Source organism: Capricornis sumatraensis, chromosome 13 (assembly GCF_032405125.1).
Source record: "Capricornis sumatraensis isolate serow.1 chromosome 13, serow.2, whole genome shotgun sequence".
NCBI classification, from domain to species: Eukaryota; Metazoa; Chordata; class Mammalia; order Artiodactyla; family Bovidae; genus Capricornis; species Capricornis sumatraensis.
This window is the reverse complement of record NC_091081.1, coordinates 13,483,794-13,505,960: the sequence shown is the minus strand read 5'-3', so window position 1 is coordinate 13,505,960 and position 22,167 is coordinate 13,483,794.

Sequence of the window (22,167 nt, the reverse complement as noted above, 5' to 3'; positions counted from 1 at the left end):
TGCAGAGCATGGGTTCTTGGGCACTGGGGCTTCAGTAGTTGCAGCATCTGGGCTCAGTGGTTGCAGTTTCCAGGCTCTAGAGTGCAGGCTCAATAGTTGTGGTACACAGGCTTAGTTTCTCCACGGCATGTGGGATCTTCCCAGATCAGGGATTGAACCTGTGTCTTCTGCACTGGCAAGTGGATTCTTTACCTCTGAGCTATCAGGGAAACCCTCGCCATAGTCTTTAACCAGCAACTCCATCAGGTATTTCTAACATAAAGTTTGAGCACAGAGTTTGGAAACTTCTGGGTCATAGTTAATTCATTTAACTAGTAGCCCGCACATCACGTGACATTAAAAGCTATACAGTAGCCTCATATATGGAAACTGGAACTGCATCATATTCTATGCCTCCTTGTCTCATTCAAGAGGAAGCAAACATCTCCAGTTCTTCCAAACAACCTACTCAAAGATCAGAAGAGGCCTTGGATCCCAGTTCAAATTCCCTGTCTTGGGTACAGATCAAAGGGGCCCCAGGATATAGTGAGACAGGGTAGGCTCTGCCAAGAGCAGGCCAAGTGGCAATGTCTCTGCTGTTTGGTTTTTATACTATTGTCTTTTGTAAAACTTCAGTACAGAAACATACATATGTAAATATCTTCATCAACATAATATGTATAATTTTTCAAGTTTTCAGAGATAAACGTCAAAGGACTGAAAGGTCCTTCCACTTACTGTTTACCATGAAAGCAATAAAAATATACATCAGGAAATACCTGATGTCATTCACTGTAGAATGATCTGATGCCTTGCCTTCTCTATCTCTTGCACCCCAAGCACTCATGTTGCATGTACTTCACAGGCAATGTCTGATGCAACCTGATTAGATGACAATCAGAAAACTCTGAATCAAATCCAGGCTCACTCCCTAGAAACTCTGTGACCAGGTCACTGATGATCATGACCTGTAGACTAGGGGAGAGATACTACCTCTGGATACCGAGTCAAAGAGGAGATAACACATATGAAAGCATTTTATATGGAAGCCCTGTATATAAACTGTTTTGATTATTTGTTTCATTTGCATTACATGAATTTTAGCACCCTGCCTCTAGGCAGGAATGAAGCTAACCTCAGACTAATTGGAACCAACACTTGACAGCTTCCAATTCGCCTGCTTCCATGTGCTGTGGAGGCCTCAGCCTTGCTTCCTGGGCCCCCAGGCCAGTGGAATAGCTAGTGATCTTATCTTCTACTTGGTACACTGGATTGATTGAACGTTGGCAATTATTAGGAAGCATCATGTCCTTGATGACAGGGGGGCTCTATAACAAGGATCACCACCATCACCACCATCACACCTGTACCTTACCTCCCACCTCCAGCAGGTGGCCAGTGACTGATGGGGAGATGCAAAGCCTGGCTCCTTGGCCTCAAGTAGGGCAACTCTGCAGTGAGATTTAAAGGTTCCACAATCAGATCAAGGATCACACCCTTGCCTGGCTCCTTCCCCTTCCTTATCTTGCTTCCCTCCCTCCCTTACAAGCATTTCCTGAGAAATGCTGATCAATAAATCACATACCTTGTTGACAAAGGTCACGTACAACTGAATCCTTATCTGAGGACCTGTCTTTAGGCAACCTCACTAAGACAATTGTATTAAAGTTACCTACTTTATGTTTTATCTACTGAATATTTTAAAATGGAATTTTAGCCTTATTATTCAGCCATTTGAAGAACACTTCTCCCTGTTATCTAGCACTGATTAGAAAAGAATGTAAATAATTTAGTAATATCCCAAACAACACACATATGACAGGGTGAATCCATACGTATTCAGCATTCCCATGTCAATGTCATCTAAGTAGCCAGAGAGAGGGAGCTAACATTAGACCTCCCAAAGAAGCAGAAGAGAGTTATGATCATCTCCTGAGCTTAGAACAATGGCTATTCCTAGAAGTTTGATGAAAGTTCAGTTCAGCTCAGTCTCTCAGTCGTGTCCGACTCTTTGCGACCCCATGAATCGCAGCACGCCAGGCCTCCCTGTCCATCACCAACACCCGGAGTTCACTCAGACTCACGTCCATCGAGTCAGTGATGACATCCAGCCATCTCAGCCTCGGTCGTCCCCTTCTCCTCCTGCCCTCAATCCCTCCCAGCATCAGAGTCTTTTCCAATGAGTCAACTCTTCGCATGAGGAGGCCTAAGTACTGGAGCTTCAGTTTTGGCATCATTCCTTCCAAAGAAAGTTAGGGAGCCTAAAAATCTGATGGAAGTTAGGGATCCTCTCCCCTCAATAGGCACAAACCACAAATATATAATATTTTGCATGAATTTTCAGAAATTCATTTCAGAAATGTTGTTAGCTTCTGAAGTAAATTCTAGATCCCAAGTAAAGAATGTGGGGCTATAGCAATATGACCACATCATTTGAAGGATTAAAAATTGCTTATATTTAGTACTGATAAGTTAGTGCTAATAATAGGTTTAATTCCTGTTTCATCTTCCATATTTAGCATATGGGGAAAAATCTACTAACACTCTACCCAAATGGAGACTCTCAGTCCCTTCTCCCAGGAACTGTGGGCCCACCTTTCCTGAGAAGCTGCCTGCAGACTGTCCTGAAGCTGCCAGCTTGACACCACGAGGCCCAGATCTCTGGTTCACAGCCATGTCAGCCCACCTCAGCCCCGAATGAGGCTGACTCAGAAGCAACAAGGCCCAGATTTAACACCATTTGGAATTAGTACCATCCTTTCCCTCTGCCTACCCCCATCATGCCTCATTATCACTCCAAACATAACACCCTCCAGAGGTCTCTTCTCTTTCACCTCTCACCTCCATGCTGTTTTCCACTTCCTCTCCTCTCCTCTATCTTCTCTCTGATCTTCCAGATCTTTCACTCTTCCCTCTGGATCCTCCATGCCAAGATAAACAAAACTCTATATACCCTCTACCTCTTTATTGAATGTTCATTTCCTTCATTTCTTTGCCTTAATTAAAACTGGGCTTTTCCACTATGGAAGATGGTATGGAGATTTCTTAAAAAGCTAGGAATAAAACCACTAGCACTCCCACTCCTAGGCATTTACCTTGAGGAAACCAAAATTGAAAAACATATATGTACCCCAATGTTCATTGCAGCACTGTTTACAACAGCTAGAACATGGAAGCAACCTAGACGTCCATCAACAGATGAGTGGATAAAGAAGTTGTGGTACATGAACACAATGGAATATTACTCAGCCATAAAAAGGAACACATTTGAGTCAGTTCTAATGAGGTGGATGAACCTAGAGCCTATTATACAGAGTGAAGTAAGTCAGAAAGAGAAAGATAAATATCATATACTAACACATATATATGGAATCTAGAAAGAGGGTACCAAGGAGTTTATTTGTGGGACAGCAATGGAGAAACAGACATAGAGAACAGACTTATGAATGTGGAGAGAGGGGAGAAGAGGGTGAGATGTACGGAAAGAGTAACATGGAAATTTACATTACCTTATGTAAAGTAGATAGCCGATGGGAATTTGCTGTATGTCTCAGGGAACACAAACAGGGGCTCTGGATCAACCTAGAGGGGTGGGATGGGAAGGGAGATGGGAGGGAGGTTCAAGAGGGAGGGGATGTATGTATACCTATGGCTGATTCGTGTTGAAGTTTGACAGAAAACAACAAAATTCTTTAAAGCAATTATCCTTCAATTTAAAAAATAAAAATTTAAAAATAGAAAAAACAAAAACAAACAAACAAACAAAAAACTGGGCTTTTCCTCCAGACACAGCTGGAGCAGATGCTTCTATTCAGTCTTTCATGCTCCACAGACCAGGAAAAATGATCAGTAAGAGAACTGAAATATTTTGTTTGCCTGGAGCAGTGCCACTCTCATCTGCTGGTATATTTCTCCTCCTAACAGATCCCTAACTGTACTGTTCAAAAGTAGGCTGTGTTTTCCTAATTTATTTTGGGAAATTTCATTAGTTCCAAAGAATAGCAAGAAGAGATAAGAAAGCTTTCTTCAGTGATCAATGCAAAGAAATAGAGGAAAACAACAGAATGGGAAAGACTAGAGATATCTTCAAGAAAATCAGAGATACCAAGGGAACATTTCATGCAAAGATAGGCTCAATAAAGGACAGAAATGGTATGGACATAACAGAAGCAGAAGATATTAAGAAGAGGTGGCAAGAATACACAGAAGAACTATACAAAAAAGATCTTCATGACCCGGATAATCATGATGGTGTGATCACTCATCTAGAGCCAGACATCCTGGAATGTGAAGTCAAGTGGGCCTTAGAAAGTATCACTACGAACAAAGCTAGTGGAGGTGATGGAATTCCAGTTGAGCTATTTCAAATCCTGAAAGACAATGCTGTGAAAGTGTTGCAGTTAATATGCCAGCAAATTTGGAAAACTCAGCAGTGGCCACAGGACTGGAAAAGGTCAATTTTCATTCCAATCCCAAAGAAAGGCAATGCCAAAGAATGCTCAAACTACTGCACAGTTGCACTCATCTCACACGCTAGTAAAGTAATGCTCAAAATTCTCCAAGCCAGACTTCAGCAATACATGAACCGTGAACTCCCTGATGTTCCAGCTGGTTTTAGAAAAGGCAGAGGAACCAGAGATCAAATTGCCAGCATCCACTGGATCATGGAAAAAGCAAGAGAGTTCCAGAAAAACATCTATTTCTGCTTCATTGACTATGCCAAAGCCTTTGACTGTGTGGATCACAATCAACTGTGGAAAATTCTGAAAGAGATAGGAATACCAGACCACCTGACCTGCCTCTTGAGAAATCTGTATGTAGGTCAGGAAGCAACAGTTAGAACTGGACATGGAACAACAGACTGGTTCCAAATAGGAAAGGAGTACATCAAGGCTGTATATTGTCACCCTGCTTATTTAACTTATACGCAGAGTACATCATGAGAAACGCTGGACTGGAAGAAACACAAGCTGGAATCAAGATTGCCGGGAGAAATATCAATAACCTCATATATGCAGATGACACCACCCTTATGGCAGAAAGTGAAGAGGAACTAAAAAGCCTCTTGATGAAAGTGAAATAGGAGAGCTAAAAAGTTGGCTTAAATCTCAACATTCAGAAAACGAAGATCATGGCATCAGGTCCCATCACTCCATGGGAAATAGATGGGGAAATAGTGGAAACAGGGTAAGACTTTATTTTTTAGGGCTCCAAAATCACTGCAGATGGTGACTGCAGCCATGAAATTAAGAGACGCTTACTCCTTGGAAGAAAAGTTATGACCAACCTAGACAGCATATTCAAAAGCAGAGACATTACTTTGCCGACTAAGGTCCGTCTAGTCAAGGCTATGGTTTTTCCTGCGGTCATGTATGGATGTGAGAGTTGGACTGTGGAGAAGGCTGAACGCCGAAGAATTGATGTTCTTGAACTGTGGTGTTGGAGAAGACTCTTGAGAGTCCCTTGGACTGCAAGGAGATCCAACCAGTCCATTCTGAAGGAGATCAGCCCTGGGATTTCTTTGGAAGGAATGATGCTAAAGCTGAAACTCCAGTACTTTGGCCACCTCATGTGAAGAGTTGACTCATTGGAAAAGATTCTGATGCTGGGAGGGATTGGGGGCAGGAGGAGAAGGGGATGACCAAGGATGAGATGGCTGGATGGCATCACTGACTCGATGGACATGAGTCTGAGTGAACTCCGGGTGTTGGTGATGGACAGGAAGGCCTGGCGTGCTGCGATTCATGGGGTCGCAAAGAGTCGGACATGACTGAGCGACTGAACTGACTAACTGAACTGACCAGCTTATCAGGGGCTTCCTTGGTGGCTCAGATGGTAAAGAATCAGCCTGCAATGTAGGAGACCTCGGTTCACCCCTGGGTTAGGAAGATTCACTGGAGAAGGGAATGGCAACCCACTCAGTATTCTTGCCCAGAGAATGCCATGGACAGAGGAGCCTGGAGAACCACAGTCCATAGGGACGCAAAGAGTCAGACATGACTGAGTGACTAACACTTCCACTTTCTTTCACCAACTTATTAAGAAGACTTTATTTCAAACATTTCAGTCACTAATATGCAAAATAGGAGCCTGGTGGGCCACAGTCCATGGGGTCGTACAGAGTCAGACATGACTGAGCGACTAACACAACATGCAAGCCAGGTAACTTTAATATAAATGTATTAAAGTCAGGGTTCCCAGAAGCAGATCCTAAACAGGGACTCAGTTATATGTGATTTATTGTGAAGATGGTCTCGGGAAACTCTTGAAAGGGAGAAAGTGAAGTAGGGAAGAGGGTGAACAAGATCCTTGCCTGATTGTAGCCAGACAAGCTCTACACTGGAAACTTCCTGGCAGATTTCTCCCATCCTGAGGTAGAGGGGGCCAGGCACCATTCAGGGTCCTGAATATACAGAACTAAACTGAAGAGACAAAATCCCTTCTTCCATGGGACCGCCATTCTCTTGGTGGGGGGAGGTGGGGGCAAGATAAATATATAATGTGTCAGGAGGTAGCCCTTGTTACAAACAAACAGGCAGGCGAAGCTAGAGATGAGAAGGTTCAGGAGTTTTGTTTTGGTTGGAGTGGTCAGGGAAGACCTCTCTGGGAGATGATACATGAGTAGAGACCTGTATGAAGTGAGGAACTGAATATACTGGTATCTGGAAAGAAAGTATTTCTGTGGGACAGCAGAGGCAGAGATCCTGATCCAGAAGCACATTTGATGCATTTAAGGAAAGGCAGGGAGACCTGTGTGGCAGGAATGGAGACATAGCTGAAGAGCTGGCAAGGAATCTGCTGGTACTACCACCTACAGGCCAAGGTAAGAGGTTGGGCATTGATTATGAAAGTGGTCTTACAGATCCCACCTCCCTAGGCACAGTGATTGGTCCATGGCTGGACTCATGATATTAAGTGGACCAATCACAGCCTCTCCCACATTACTGGCCACAGTATTAGACATAACAGTAGGCACCCAACTGAGCTATGCCAGAGTTCTCTCCCCCAAATCTTCACATCAGAGCTAAGAGGAGAGAGAGAGTTCTTCTTCCATAGCAAAGCTGAAAAATATGAGACTAGAAGCCAAAGGTGAAGAGATGCAAAATGAGTGATAAAGAAGGACAGTGCCATTGGCGGGGACATCCTTGATTCTGATCACCCAGGAGCAACTCCATCTACTCACACCCTCAGTTTGGCCACATGTAATAAATTCTCCTTAACCTGAACTAATTGGACTTGGATTTCTATTACTTGAAAGTTATCATTCTCCTAACTCCTAGCACTCCTTCAAACTTAATCCTTTTCGTCACTGGGGAAAAAAAAACAGCCATCTGCTTATACTTCCCTGCTAGCTCAGACGGTAAAGAATCTGCCTGCAATGCAGGAGACCTGGGTTAGATCCCAGCATTGGGAAGATCCCAGCATTGGGAAGATCCCCTGGAGAAGGGAATGGCTACTCACTCCAGTATCCTTGCCTGGAGAATTCCATGGACAGACCATGGGATAGCAAAGAGTTGAACACGACTGACAACTGACACTTTCACTTTCTTATGCCATCAGTTTATGGCGTGCACCGTCTCTTCTTGTTCCTGTCATCCAGCGATTTCCCAGTCACTCCTTTTCATTCAAGTATTTCAAAGTATTCCAGCGTCATCCTGAATGTGTTCTCGTAGGGATTCCTAACCCCAGACTCACAGTTCCTTGGCTTCCTCGGTTTGCCCTACTTCCATCTCTACCTTAATTTACTTATCTGCATGGTCAAACTCTGAACTATGCTACTCATGAGAAGTGTTTCATGTAAAAAATCTTAAATACACTCCATCATCTCAAAATCAATCCACATCCTTCCAAACAGAATAAAAATCTGAAACAGAGGACCACCTGCTTTAGAATTAGAACAACTCAGACAGGAGCAGAGACTGGAGATTACTGAAGACATTGTTTTCTATCTAATTATTTTCTGTGATTTTCCTTAAGACTTGGTAGACTGTTTGTCACTTGTAATAGAAAGAGTCACTGCTAATGACTAATTCAAGGTCTTTTGCCTGTGCTGGGCCAGTTGCCTATTATTTCCCTGAGCAAATATCACATGTATGTTTTATTACATATCGATATGTATTTACCTATTCTCCTCAAGCTTTCTCACCTTTCAAGCATGCTCATATTTATAGTTGTTGACCAACCACATCATCTACCACTTGAGAAAATTAAGGCGGACACGCTCGTACATACATATACATGCATTTTAAAATTATTCTTCCTTCCTTTTTCTCATCTTCTGTCTGGTCTCAGAGAATGTGCTCTCTCTCCCACATGCCAAAACTCCACCTAGTCTTGACTCAGTTCTCAACCCTGTCCCTATCATTTTTTCCCTGAAAAATCCCATCTCAAGCCTCTTCACTTCCTCCTTTCTCAAAGCAAGCTCCTTTTCTTCAGTTTAAAAACGTGCTCCCTTTCCTGGGCCATGTCCTCCTCCATCCCTTTCTGTCTCCACAGTTACAAACTTGGTCTACTAACCTTCCCAGGTAAGCTCCCTCACTTCTCACTTGCGACTACCCAGCTATAAGTTGGTATCTGACAAATATTTATCCAGCCCAAATCTGCCCCAATAGCTTCAAAGTCCTAAGTTCAATACCTCTTTACTTTTCAAAGTTTCAATTGATATGTCTGTGATTGAGTTCACGATCTCTCTGCCATCCTAAACCTCCTCTTCTTCCTATTATCACTGCCATCCAGCTACTCACACAACCTAGCCAATCATTCTCCAGTCCTGATAATTGACTTTCTAAATGTCCCTTGAATCTCTGTCTGCCTTTCCACCTCACCATCTGGACTACTGCATTTAAATGAGGTATCCACGTGGACCTAGAGACTCTCATACACAGTGAAGTAGGTCAGAAAGAGAAATATATCTCATAATATCACTGATATGTGGAATCTAGAAAAATGGTACCTATGAACTGATTTACAAAGCAGAAATAGGCACAGAAGTAGAGGTCAACATAAGGTTACCAAGAGGAGAAGTGGGGAGGTGGGATGGACTGGGAGACTGGGATTAACATAAATACACTAGCATGTATAAAACAGATAGCTGATAAGAATGTGCTGTATAGCAGGGAACTCGACTCAATGCTCTGTGGTGACTTCAGTGGGAAGGACATCCAAAAGAGAGGGGATATAGGAATACATACCGCATACATGTACTTTTCTGTACAGCAGAAACCAACACAGTATTGTAAACCACCTATACTTCAACAAAAATTAACTTAAAAAAAAAAAAAAAGAACAAAACCCATCCACGTATCCGTTCTCCACTACTGCAACAAATTCCTGTCCAAAATGCAAACATGACCATGCCACCCTCTACCAAAAAATTGTCAATATTTTACAGATCTAACAAACTGAACAAATATTTCTAGGAATATGGACTTTCATCATTTAGTAGAGACACTGCTGCTGCTGCTGCGTAGCTTCAGTCGTGTCCGACTCTGTGTGACCCCATAGATGGCAGCCCACCAGGCTCCCCCATTCCTGGGATTCTCCAGGCTAGTCATTCTCAAACCAAATGAATTTTGTTCTCTTTTTGGGCAGTTTGAATTATCCATGGCACTTTTATTCCTCATTACAATGCCATCAAAAACTGATTATGTTAAGCTTTGGTCCATCAAGTTTCAATTATTTGTCCCTCTCTTTGTAGAGTTTAATGAATGACATAAATTTAGAAATGAAGAAATGGGTTAATACAGTAATGGAGCACCTATGAGTATAAGGTATGGGATTTAAATCAACATGACATATTTGGAGTGTAAGCAGCATTTGGTATCCAGTATGCCTGATCTTAGCCAAACACAGTTTCCCTAGAAAACCTTGAAAAGTTTCCATAAGATGGATTGAAAAAGCTTTGCAGACTTCAAAGCACTGTTTAAAATATTTTGATGAGTTACATGTAAATGAACATGCAGATTAAATTTCCATCTAAGGCCACATGCTCTTAAAACATTGAGAAGTGCTTTGCCAAACATGCTCTGGGTCGTTCTGAACTCAAAGCAGTTTGCAATATTCAACAAACCTAAATGTGGCAGGGCTCACCCATCTCTTCATTAGTCTCTTTACTACTTCAAAGCATAGTCACTAACTAGTAAGTGTCAATAAGAAAGGAAAATGTACACAGAGGATTGAACTAAATGGAAACTAAATCCTAAAGGAAATCAACCCTGAATATTCATTGGAAGGGCTAATGTTGAAGCTGAAGCTCCAATATTCTGGCCACCTGATGTGAAGAGCCAATTCATTAGAAAAGACCCTGATGTTGGGAAACATTGAGCGCAGGAGGAAAAGGGGGAACAGGATGAGATGGTTGGATGTCATCACCGACTCAGTGGACATTAGATTGAGCAAACTCTGGGAGACAGTGAAGGACAGGGAGGCCTGCTGTCTTGCAGTTCATGGGGTCACAAAGAGTCAGACACGACTGTGTGACTGGACAACAACAACAAAGGAGAGGATGATGATATCTTCAAGCCACGAAAGAGCAACATGGATGGACCCAGAGAGTATCATACTAAGTGCAATACTGTCAGACACAGAAAGGCAGATATCACATAATATCACTTATATGTGGAATCTAAAAAGATGATACACATGAACTTATTTACAGAGCAGAAACAGACCTACAGACTTCAAAACAAATTTATGGTTACCAAAGAAGAAAGATAAATGGGGAAGGGATAAATTAAGAGTCTGGGATTGACATGCAAACACTACTATATATAAAATAGATAATTGACAAGGACCTACTGCATGGCACAGGAAACACTACTCAGTATTCTATAGTGACTAATATGGGAAAAGAAACTGAAAAAGAAAGGACAAGTGTATGCGTATAGCTGAATCATTTTGCTGCGCACCTGAAACTAACGCAACGTTGAAAACCAACCACACCTCAATGTAAAATAAACATTAAATTGAAAAAGGTAAAAGAAGGTTATTTTCTTTCTCCAGATTTTATTTGTCCAATTACTGCTTTAATCAACAAACCTATTTTTGAGCATCTACTACGTGCCAAGCACCATAAAGAAATCAAAGAGTTATATGGATTGCCCTTGACTTTCCTGAAGATAGAAAAAAGATTTCATCTGTTAACCCAAAGGACAGTGTCCAGATGCACATAAGCCATGGGAAAAATGGAGTAGAAGGTGTAGAAAATGTTCCCATACATACATTCTCCAGCCTGAAAGTGAAAGTGTTAGTCATTCAGTTGTGTCCAAATCTTTGCAGCCCCATGGTGTGTCCATAGAATTCTCCAGGCAAGAATACTGGAGTGGGTTGCCATTCCCTTCTCTGGAGGATCTTCCTGACTAGGGGATCAAACTCAGTTCTCCTTCTTTACAGGCAGATTCTTTACCATCTGAGCTACCCAGGGAAGCCCATTTTCCAGCCTACAGGGCCAGAAAGGGGCACACTGTGGTTTCTGTTTTCCTGAGATAGTTGAAAGGCTGGGAACCACATCCTGAACCTTGTGCCCTGCTCAGCACCTGCAGGTCCTGCATATCTTGGATCTTAGTATTTCAGCCTCCTGCTGGAGTAGTCAGCTCATCACTGGAGTTCTGGAAAGTCCAGATTGCTAAACATTTTTGACTGCCCCAAATGGAGAACCACCTAACTCAGAAATCCATTTTGTCAGCATACAGTCTGGTGACAAAACCACGGAATGCCTAATTTGGAGTTTTCTGGCTTAAAAAATGTTACCAGCTCCCCAGTCTTGACCATGCTGCTCAAAATTCCCTGTCATCCAAGTTTTCAGTCCCAAAGTTTTGAGAGTTTGCCTGATTCAAATGTAGCTGCTGGTAAGTAACATTTTTAAAAATGTCACAATTATTTCACTTTCTCTTGATGAGAAATAAGATGTGATCATCTTACTGTCCCACAGTAGACCCACAAAAGAGATGAGGATAGTTGAGTGACTATTCTTAAAATGTTCAAAAGAGAAAGGGAAAATATTACAGGGTACAGACCTCTTTGATTATAGGCATTCTAAGAGTAGGGACCTCACATTATTTTTTTTTTCATGCTTCCTCATAATGCCTAATTCAAAAAAACACCATCCATTAACTAACAACAACAACAAAAAACCCCCAACACTAAAATCAAGGCTAAATGAGGGAAGGACAGAGTCATGGAGGAGATTGAGGGGAAAAGGGTCCCTGAGAAATGACTCTCTGGTGACAAACTACAACCTTTTCATCTCCTCCTGTTTTGTACTTTGTCAGTCACTTTTGGCAAAGTAAGAAATGAGAACATTCCTCACCTAAGAAATGATACACATTTAACTGCACATCTTTAACACCCCCTGGACAGGTTGAAAACAAATACAAGAGGATGAATGAAAGGAAAGGAACCATGCTGTAGAAGTAAGAGAGGGTTCTGGTGTGGGTCGTTGCTATCAGCTTTTTCTTTAGCAACTGTCACACGGCAATTAAGTTACATTAGATATTGTGGGAATGAATTGCTAAGCTGGCAGTGGCCTCATGTTGGAGGCTCTTCCTTGGATCAAGAGTTGCAAAATTGAACAAGAAAAATGCACCCCAAAATCCTTTCCAGAATGTGGAGGCTTTATTATTTCTATTTCAAGTGGTGCTGTGCCCTGGCCACAAATTCCAAGGTCATGCAGTGAATTCTCAATTTTGACCTGCTTCTGAGCTTCACAGAACAAAGACTCAGCAAATCAGATTTTCCCAGTACATAAATTACATCCAGGGAGTAAATCAGGCACCTCTGGAAGCAGCGATGACTTTTTTAGGCCACCAGGACAACTATAACTGAATTACTGCTTCTGTGAAATAAGTGGACTCTTGTCTTGATCTGAAAGAGCTAATTCAGTTTCTTAAAGGGCCAGATACAGTATTTTTGGAAGACATGGGAAGACTGTGGGTTGAACAGCATGCGTCAGAGTACTAGATGTTGGATTCCACCAGTTTACGATGGATCAAAGCCAGGTAGTCTGGTGGTCAGAGAAAGTGACAAAGACCTGTAGTAGAGGGTGAATGATGTCATTGATGGATATATTCCTGAAAGACTAGTCCTGTCTATCTTCTCATGCCCCCTGCTTATCTGTTAAACATGGTGATCCTAGATTGGACAAGAAGAGGTTAGACAAGCAAGCCTTAGTGGTCCCAGACCTCCAGCCATCGTGCAGCAAGGCTACTACCCATGGTAAAAGCAGCAGGAGGAGACTGCTGATCCATGGGCCCAGTGCTGGGGGCTGTCTCTTCCTACCTGAGCTCCACCTGGATCACAGAAATGCTGTGCAAATTTGCTGGTTGAATGAAGATTGTTAAATACCATAATATGTGCTCAGCTAGATATTAAACAAATCAAGAAAGAATGATTCATGTAAGTATACATTTAATTATTAAAGTTTTTAGAGAAAATTTTTAATTTCACTAATACTTTCAACTTAATGAACATCTTCAAACATCATCATAATAAAAAAGAATATAAGAAGCAATAGAATGCACTAAATGATACAATTAAATTTTTGGATAAGATTTACACATTGCAAGTGCTTAAAGTATTCCAGGAATTATTTTAAACACTGCAGATTTTTAAAATTGTGTTTGTTCCTCATATGGAAATACCTATTCTCAGAATAAGAAAATTTGAAAGTATCTAGAGAATATTTAACCTGATCCCTTTGTTTTTACCAGCTGGCTTCATATTACACTATATATTTGTAAATGTTTTTACTTGAAAATATGAAAAACAAAAAAAGACACATTTCACCACCCAGAAGCAGCTTGGGGCCTTTTATTTCTTTTTCCTATATTTATCTAGATATCACTACATTGAAAGAGAAAGAGAGAGGAGACACCTTTTTTTTTTTTTAATCCTGTTCTACTTTTTGATTTAGAAAATGTATTTTCAATTTATAGCAAATCATTGACATTATTCAGGATAATGTCAAACATAGAGACTCATCATTGTTTTTAGAGGTTGCATAGTACTTCATTACTTTATGCACTATAAACTAATCCATTCTTCCTTTATTGATGGACAATTAAATACTTCTCTTTTTTTTTTTTTTACTACAACCGGAACTAAAATGAAGAATCTTGCATATAGCCATCTATACCTCTATCTATGTCTATACTTATATCTGTGGACTTCCCTGGTGGCTCAGACGGTAAAGCATCTGCCTGCAATGCGGGAGACCTGGTTTCGATCCCGGGGTCGGGAAGATCCCCTGGAGAAGGAAATGGCAATCCACTCCAGTACTATTGCCTGGAAAATCCCATGGACAGAGGAGCCTGGTAGGCTACAGTCCATGGGGTCACAAAGAGTTGGATACAACTGAGCGACTTCACTTCCTATACCTATGTGTGTGCTAAGTCTCTTCAGTTGTGTCCAGCTCTTTGCAACCCCACAGACTGTAGCCTGCCAGGCTCCTTTGTCCATGGAATTCTCCAAGGAAGATACTGGGAGTGGGTTGCATGCCTTTCTCCAGGGGATCTTCCCAACCGAGGTATGGAACCTGTATCTCCCGCATTGACAGGTGGGTTCCTTACCACTAGCACTACCCAGGAAGCCCATATAGAAGCCTATATAGCCTATACAGATAAACAGATAGTTGTTCTAGGCTCTGAATGAGACGCTGAAAGGGGAGATGCTAGATCAAAGATCTCCCATTTTGTCCCACACAGGCCCATGGAGGTTAGCTTGTATAAACTGGAAGGTTCAGCACCTCCATCTCCCAGAAATGGAGAAAGAAAACTGAACAGAGGAAACACCAAAGGAAAAGTCAGATATCAAGGACTCCTGTTTCACTCTGAGAGTTAGGAACCTGCTTGGAGTGACATGTGTTGCTTTCAGAGCCTCACTACACGAGGGACTTTGAATGGAGTGAAGGGACTGATCAGTGTCTCCTAAAGCTCAACATTCAGAAAACAAAGATAATGGCATCCAGTCCCATCACTTCATGGGAAATAGTTGGGGAAACAGTGGAAACAGTGTCAGACTTTATTTTTGGGGGGCTCCAAAATCACTGCAGATGGTGACTGCAGCCATGAAATTAAAAGACATTTACTCCTTGGAAGGAAACTTATGACCAACCTAGATAGTATATTCAAAAGCAGAGACATTACTTTGCCAACAAAGGTCCGTCTAGTCAAGGCTATGGTTTTTCCGGTGGTCATGTATGGATGTGAGACCTGGACTGTGAAGAAAGCTGAGTGCTGAAGAATTGATGCTTTTGAACTGTGGTGTTGGAGAAGACTCTTGAGAGTCCCTTGGACTGCAAGGAGATCCAACCAGTCCATTCTGAAGGAGATCAGCCCTGGGATTTCTTTGGAAGGAATGATGCTAAAGCTGAAACTCTAGTACTTTGGCCACCTCATGCGAAGAGTTGACTCATTGGAAAAGACTGTGATGCTGGGAGAGATTGGGGGCAGGAGGAGAAGGGGACAACAGAGGATGAGATGGCTGGATGGTATCACTGACTCAATGGACGTGAGTTTGAGTGAACTCCGGGAGATGGTGATGGACAGGGAGGCCTGGCGTGCTGCAATTCATGGGGTCGCAAAGAGTCAGACACGACTGAGTGACTGAACTGACTGAACTGAATCCCATGGAGGACCAGCCATGGTGGAAGCAGGGAGCCTTGGCCAACTGCTTGACGGTAGCCCCCGAGGATGGTGAGGATGGACTACAGTTCAGAGAGGGAACAGGAAGTAAAGAGAACACGACAAGAACTCAAAGCAGAAGCGACCCAGCTGTACGGCCACAGGCAAAGACACACTCTGAGGGGCTTCAAGTCATCAACTATTCTGCGGTCATTCTCCTTCATCCCCAGACCTTCAACAAAAGCTGCTACACACCAGAGCGTGGTAGTAGCAGTACCTTGGGGAACAAAGAAAGAGAAAGACTGTCCCAAGTTCAAGAGTGTCAAGGACAGTGGAAACTGGGCTTACGTGGGGACATGGAAGCAATGGCAGAGGGGCAGGCTGGTGCCTGGCCTGACTCTGAGCAGAAGAGCCCAAACTTTAATCCAAATGTACTGGGGGCAGGTGGCCTGGCAGGGGCAGGCAGAGTGCAGATTCTTCTGTTTCACTGTAAAAGGGTCCATCCATGCAGCAGACACATGGGCCACAAATAAACAGCTCTGTAATAATCTTAACTCTTTTTCACTTCAGCAGATGTTCCAGAAACACATTCATTTCAGAATCCAACAGTAGTTTCGAGAGGGTTTTTAGCCACTCATTCCTGGCCACACATGTCCTAAACCCTAGTTACCAAATCTCTGTGCTAGATGCAACAATTTGCTTCCAGTCCTTCCAGCTTCTGCCAGGCCCTCACCCATGCAGCCGGCCTCCCGCTGGCCCTGAGGCACGGCTCCCCCACTGCTGTTGCTGACGGTGAGGTCTGCCAGATGCTCCTAGCAGCAGCACAGATCCATTGGGTAGGGATGGGGAGAGCCAAGGATTTTTTTTTTTTTTTTAATTTGGGGCTGCACCTCCATGGCCTGTTGAATCTTCATTCCCTGACCAGGGACTGAACCTGTGTCCCCACACTGGAAGGCAAAATCTTAATGACTGGACCACTGAGGAAAGTACTGGCAAGGACTTATTCTTTTCCCTCCACCAGTTCTCTCTTTCTCTCCCCTTCCTCTCTTCTGTTGGTCTCTTGGCAAAAGAAACCTGGCGAGACCAGATGTCATCCATAGTTTCAAATTTGCTGTACTCCTACTGTTCCTGCTAGAGACATTGTCCCTCTGAGGACTAGGACATCTCCACCCACAGAGCCTAAAGCTGAGATTGCATGATTCGTTTTGGAGGATGATACCCCATCCTCAGATGGTATTATCTCCGAGCTGGCTTCTCATTGTATATTTATTTACTTATTATTTTACTTTACAATACTGTATTGGTTTTGCCATACATTGACATGAATCTGCCATGGGTGTACATGAGTTCCCAATCCTGAACCCGCCCCCCTCCCCCGCCACCTCTCTCCCCATATCATCTCTCTGGGTCATCCCAGTGCACCAGCCCCAAGCATCCTGTATCCTGTATCAAACCTAGACTGGTGATATGTTTCTTACATGATAATATACATGTTTCAATGCCATTCTCCCAAATCATCTTACCCTCTCCCTCTCCTACAGAGTCCAAAAGTCTGTTCTATATATCTGTGTCTCTTTTGCTGTCTCGCATACAGGGTTATCATTACCATCTTTCTAAATTCCATATATATGTGTTAGTATACTGTATTGGTGTTTTTCTTTCTGGCTTACTTCACTCTGTATAATTGGCTCCAGTTTCATCCACCTCATTAGAATGCATTCAAATGTATTCTTTTTAATGGCTGAGTAATACTCCATTGTGTATATGTACCACAGCTTTCTTATCCATTCGTCTGCTGATGGACATCTAGGTTGCTTCCATGTCCTGGCTATTATAAACAGTGCTGCGATGAACATTGGGGTACATCTGTCCTTTCAATTCTGGTTTCCTCAGTGTGTATGCCCAGCAGTGGGATTCCTGGGTCATAAGGCAGTTCTATTTGCAGTTTTTTAAGGAATCGCCACACTGTTCTCCATAGCGGCTGTACTAGTTTGCATTCCCACCAACAGTGTAAGAGGGTTCCCTTTTCTCCACACCCTCTCCAGCATTTATTGCTTGTAGACTTTTGGATCGCAGCTATTCTGACTGGTGTGAAATGGTATATCACTGTGGTCTTGATTTGCATTTCTCTGATAATGAGTGACATTGAGCATCTTTTCATGTGTTTGTTAGCCATCTGTATGTCTTCTTTGGAGAAATGTCTATTTAGTTCTTTGGCCCATTGTTTTGATTGGGTCTTTTATTTTTCTGGAATTGAGCTGCAAGAGTTGCTTGTATATTTTTGAGATTAGTTGTTTGTCAGTTGCTTCATTTGCTATTATTTTCTCCCATTCTGAAGGCTGTCTTTTCACCTTGCTTAGAGTTTCCTTTGTTGTGCAGAAGCTTTTAATTTTAATTAGACCCCATTTGTTTATTTTTGCTTTTATTTCCAGTATTCTGGGAGGTGGATCATAGAGGATCCTGCTGTGATTTATGTCGGAGAGTGTTTTGCCTATATTCTCCTCTAGGAGTTTTATAGTTTTTGGTCTTATGTTTAGATCTTTAATCCATTTTTAAAGACCTATACATAGAAAACTATAAAACACTGGTGAAAGAAATCAAAGAGGACACTAATAGATGGAGAAATATACCATGTTCATGGATTGGAAGAATCAATATAGTGGAAATGAGTATACTACCCTAAGCAATCTACAGATTCAATGCAATCCCTATCAAGCTACCAGCGGTATTTTTCACAGAGCTAGAACAAATAATTTCACAATTTGTATGGAAATACAAAAAACCTTGAATAGCCAAAGCAATCTTGAGAAAGAAGAATGGAACTGGAGAAATCAACCTGCCTGACTTCAGACTCTACTACAAAGCCACAGTCATCAAGACAGTATGGTACTAGCAAAAAGACAGAAATATAGATCAATGGAACAAATAGAAAGCCCAGAGATAAATCCACATACCTATGGACACCTTATCTTTGACAAAGGAGCCAAGAATATAAAATGGAGAAAAGACAATCTCTTTAACAAGTGGTGCTGGGAAAACTGGTCAACCACTTGTAAAAGAATGAAACTAAAACACTTTCTAACACCATATACAAAAATAAACTCAAAATGGATTAAAGATCATCGTGTATTTAAAAGGCCATGACACCACTCTCAGGTCAGCAACTTCCACGTATGATGGGACCAATGTATCCATGATCGTGAACTCAGTGGTGCATATCCTCTGCTGTAAATTAGGGCCATTGGTGCAAGGCAATGTTAAATCAAACACTCTGTAAGTACTCTGATAGTGGTGCTGGCAGAGTTTCTGTTGGCAGGAAAGGCAAACTTATACCTCAGAATACATGAAGATTCCAGTAAAGAAGAATTGCTGCATTTTCCAGAGTGAAAGAGATCTGGAGTAATCAACTTGCTACTATTATCGAACCTATATTGGCACATCTTAATAGTTTAGCTTAGGTTTTACTCTTGGTATTGTAAATTACATGGTTTTGTGCAAGATATTTTTCTGCTCTAAAAATCCTCTGTTCTCTGCCTATCCATTCTAGCTACCCCTACTCACCAACCCCTGGCACCAGGCAAACAATGATCTTTTTATTGTCACCATAGTTTTGTCTTTTCCAGAATGTCATATCGTTGGGATCATATAGGATATTCTGGTTTTCAGACTGGTTTCTTTCACTCAGTCATAGCCATTTAAGATGCCTCCATGTCTTTTCATAACTTGATAGCTAAGCTACCCACTCCAGTATTCTGGCCTGGAGAATTCCATGAACATTTCTTTTTAGTGCTGAATAATAGTCCATTGACTGGATGTATCATTATTTATTTAGCCAATTAACTACTGCAGGACATCTTGGTTTCTTCCAAGTTTGGCAATTGTGAACAAAGTTTCTATATACATCTGATACAAATTTTTGTGTGGACATAAGTTTTCAACTTCTTTTGGTAAATACCAAGGAACGTGGTTGCTGGAATGTGTGGTAAGAGATGTTGTCATTTGTTTGATCACCAGAAAGGAAAGGGAGGGTGGATACTGGGGAAGGGGCAAGCACTTTCCTCATTGTTGAGTCTTCTGCAAGATCCTCAAGCAAAGCAGTGGCACCATTTTCTAATAAAGGAATATGCATCATTTCTGTAATCCCAGCAAATTTCAGGGAATTAGAGATTTCAAAGTTCACAACCGCATTTACCCAGGTATCCTCAGCCCAAGTTTCAGGATTTCACTCCTCTCCTAGTTTGGCCCCAACACTAGCTCCAAAGAATCACCAGGATGGGAGTTCAACCTTCTCTGAAGCTCCAGTACTCTTATGATTAATTACTGAACTTAGTTCTCCTCTTGTCTGCCCTCCACCTGGAAGAGATTAGGATTTCCCTGAAGGCTGCCAAAGAGTCCCTCTAATTTTTATGTTCTGCCTTGAATTGGTAATTAATCACCCTAAGGTCGTCATTATCCCTCTTCAATGAATCGGTGGTGCTAAGCAATAGTCATCCAATTCCAAAGTCCTTATAGTTACAATTTCTGTCATACTTTTCAATATCAGTCAATAGGTGGAACCAGACAGTATATCTTCTTCCACTAATATCCCAATCCAGTTTACACCAGAGAAAGTTTTCCCAGTTACACCAGGACAACATGGCAGGGGCTATATATATTCTACCTGTATGTAGTAATGGGTCCTCATAGCTAATGAGCCAGCAAATAATTTTTCTCTTAGTGTCTATTTCTTATAACCATTCTTGGTACCAATCATCTTCAACTGAGTTCACTGAAAATCTAAAAGATGTCTAAAAATGGAATGTTGCATGCAGAATGTTCTCAGAAGAGACACCTATCAGGAAGTTTAAAAAAAAAAAAAAGGTAGGATCAGTCATAGGGAGATGGTGATCTATGAGAAGTGACGAGTAAACTTCACAGATTTCATGGTGAGCTTTAGAGCTTCATGGCCCTTCAGAGTTATTCCAAAATGAAGCAAAGGGGACAGGCCTATGAATTCCTACAGAATGCAAGCATTGGTTTTAATTCACCCTTTGGGAGGAGATGAAACCTTGGGTGGGACAATTCTCTACTATGGAGAGCAGTTCCCAGAGAGGACAGCAGCTTTGAGCCTGGCTGTTATCCCCAGGAGTGAGGGCGGGGTACATCAGCCTTGAGAACACGACCTCGGAAGAGCCTTACAGTTATGATTGTTGTTGTTGTTGTTCAGTCGCTCAGTCATGTCCAACTCTTTGTGACCCCATGGACTACAGCACATCATGCTTCCCTGTCCTTCACCATCTCCAGGATCTTGCTCAAACTCATGTCCATTGAATCGGTGATGCCATCCAACCATCTCGTCCTCTGTCATCCCCTTCTTCTCCTGCCTTCGATCTTTCCTAATATCAGAATCTTTTCTAATGAATTCACACTTTGCATCAAGTGACCAAAGTATTGGAGCTTCAGCTTCAGCATCATTCCTTCCAATGAAAATTCAGGATTGATTTCCTTTAGAACTGACTGGTTTGATCTCCTTGCAGTCCAAGACTGTTAAGAGTCTTCTCCAACATCACAGCTCAAAAGTATTAATTCTTCGGCACTCAGCCTTCTTTATGGTCCAACTCTCACATCATGGAAAAACCATAGCTTTGACTAGATGGACCTTTGTTGTCAAAGTAATGTCTCTTTGTAATGTCTCTTTTAATATGCTGTCTAGATTTGTCATAGGAGAAGGCGATGGCACCCCACTCTAGTACTCTTGCCTGGAAAATCCCATGGACAGAGGAGCCTGGTAGGCTGCAGTCCATCGGGTCACGAAGAGTCGGACACGACTGAGCAACTTCACTTTCCCTTTTCACTTTCATGCATTGGAGAAGGAAATGGCACCCAACTCCAGTGTTCTTGCCTGGAGAATCCCAGGGACAGAGGAGCCTGGTGGGCTGCTGTCTATGGGGTCGCACAGAGTTGGACACAACTGAAGTGACTTAGCAGCAGCAGCAGCAGCAGATTTGTCATAACTTTTCTTCCAAAGTGCAAGCGTCTTTTAATTTCATGGCTACAATCACCATCTACAGTGATTTTGGAGTCCAAGAAAATAAGCTCTGTTACTGTTTCCATTCTTTCCCCATATACGTGCCATGAAGTGATGGAACCAGATGCCATGATCTTCATTTTTGAATGTTGAGTTTTAAGCCAGATTTTTCACTCTCCTCTTTCACTTTCATCAAGAGGCTCTCTAGTTCTTCACTTTCTGCCATAAGGATGGTGTCATTTGCATATCTGAGGTTATTGATATTTCTCCTGACAACCTTGATTCCAGCTTGTGCTTCATCCTGTCCAGCACTTCACACGATGTACTCTGCATATAAGTTAAATAAGCAGGGTGACAATATACAGCCTTGACATACTCCTTTCCCGATTTAGGACCAGTCAGTTGTTCCATATCCGGTTCTAACTATTGCTTCTTGACCTGCATACAGGTTTCACAGAAGACAGGTAAGGTGGTCTATATTCCCATCTCTTGAAGAATTTTCCACAGCTTGTTGTGATCCACCCAGTCAAAGGTTTTAGCATAGTCAATGAAGCAGAAGTAGAT